Consider the following 2,500-nt stretch of genomic DNA (forward strand, 5'->3'; position numbering starts at 1 on the left):
ATGTTTTGAGTGAGAGAGTATATATTGACTATTGTTGATGTGTTGATGTTTATTGTAGTGAGGTTGGTATTTTGTTAGTAGGTGTTGTGATTTTTTTATGTTTTTGAGGAGTGAGATTTAGAGTGTGAGAGTTATTGAGTGTATAGAGTTATAGAGATTTTGAGTGAGTTTGTGTAGGTATAGCGTGATTTTTGTTGTGTGAGTTATATAGTGATGTTTGATAGATGTTTTTGTATGTGTTTGATGTGATATTGTTTGGATAGTTATAGTTATATAGAAGATTGTGTTGTTTAGGTTAGGGTGTGATTGTATTGTGGAGTGATTGATAGTTTTAGGTTAGAGAGATTTGAGGTTGAGATATAGTGATTTTTGAGACTTAGTTAGTTATAGCTTTGCTTTGAGTGTTGATTTTTTTATGAGTGTGAGATAGTGATGAGGTTATAGAGAGATTTAGTAGGGAGTGTTTAGTGGATTGAGAGGATTTTTGTTTATTGTTATTTCTAGATATGATGGATGATAGATTTAGAGATGTGGTATTGTGTGTTATTCGATTGATATAGGTATGTGTTTGGTTGGGAGATAGTATTTGTTTTGATGGTGATGAGGTGAGTGTTTTGTTTTTTATTGTGGTGTGTATATTGATGTAGTTATGTTATATTTGTAGGTAGATTTTTTATGTTTTGATTATAGAGAGTGAGTTTGAGATGTGCGATTTATTTTGATGTTGTATAGTATAGAGTATATATTGTGATTTATTATGTTATTTTTTGTTAGATGATTTATATTTATATTGATATTTTGTTTTTAATATAATTTATGTTTATTAGGTGGGAGATTTGATATAGATATTAGATTTATAGATGTATGATTTGATTTGATATAGTGATATATAATATATTATTGAGTTATATTTATATAGAGAGTTTTATATATATATATTTAGATTTAATAAATAACATGTGTATTTTTATTTTAGATATATTTTATAGATTTATATTATTTATATTGATATATACATAATAGTTATTTAGATTTTTTTTATAAATATTTTGGTAAAAATAAAGAAAGTATATTACGATTTTTATTTATTATATTTTATTAGTACTGATTAGAGTATATATTCATATATATGATATTTACTATATAGTTAATTTATACATTTATTTATTATATAGTCATAGTTATTATTCGTTTGATATAATTTGTTTATTATATCTGTTATAGTATATTTATTTATGAGTGTTATATATATTTTTATAATTTATAAATTTATATATATATTTAGATTATTTTTATATATATATATTATTTTTATTAATATATTTTTATATGTATATTTAGTAGTATTGTATAGAGATATAATTTTATTTATTAAAGAATAGTTAGATATATATTTTTTTTTTATATATTTTATTTAGAGAGATATGAAAGATTTTTATATTATGGTTTATATAGTTTTTAGTTTATTATATATATTTATAGTTATATATATTTATATTTAGATAATGTTTATAGATATTATATAGATATTTATTATATATATATGATAATGTTATAATAGATTTATTTTTATATATATTTAAGTTTTTTTATTTATATATATTTGATAGTAGTTTTATGTTGTTTAGATTATGGAGTTTTTATTTATTATATAGGTGTTGTTTTTATGTTTATTTTTGTATATTGTATTTTTTGTTATGTTATATTTGATTGAGTTAGATATAATTTTTTTTATATATATAGAGGTAGTCTATGTTTATTATAGTTTTATTAGATATAGATTGAGGTTTTTAGGTTAGATATTTGTTTGTTTTTAGAGAGATATATAGTAGGTTAGTATAGTGAAGTCGTGTTTGATTGTGATTTTGAGAGTGTAGTTTTTTATTTAGTGAGTTGGTGTTATTTTGATGTGATGTAAGTAGATAATATAGAGTGTGTGTGTGTTGTGTATTTTATATATTGAGTATTGGGGTTTGTTATATAGTAGTAGGGTATAGTATTGTGTGTTAGATTTAGATGTTATATATTATAGTGAGAAAGTTAATTTGAGTCAGTGTTAGATGGATATAGTGATTGTGATTGGTTATAGATTGTTGGTCAGAGATATGGAATTATTGAGAGAGAAGTCAATGTTGGGTTTTTGTGATATTGGATTTCAGAGAGATGGTATAGTGTATTGTGTTTAGATTTTTCATAGATTTAGATTTGAGGTGATATTTAGAGAGGTGGCAGTTTTACATAGATTTAGTGATAGTGATGTTTATTTTTTGATAGATGTGATATTAAATTTAATGTTATTGAGAGTAGAAATACATAGATTTTATGATAACTGATGTGATTTAGATTTTGTTGTCGTGTGAGACAGATGTGGAGTGAGACTGTCACTATTGTATATACTATTGTATGTTGATATAGGTAAGGAGTGTACAGAGATTGGGTGATTTTTACATTGTGTGATGTACAGATAGAGATTAGTTACCTGCTTGATTCATATTTTGAG

Source organism: Penaeus japonicus, unplaced genomic scaffold (assembly GCF_977035675.1).
Source record: "Penaeus japonicus unplaced genomic scaffold, GWHDUDI00000001_assembly GWHDUDI00000006, whole genome shotgun sequence".
Lineage (NCBI taxonomy): Eukaryota > Metazoa > Arthropoda > Malacostraca > Decapoda > Penaeidae > Penaeus > Penaeus japonicus.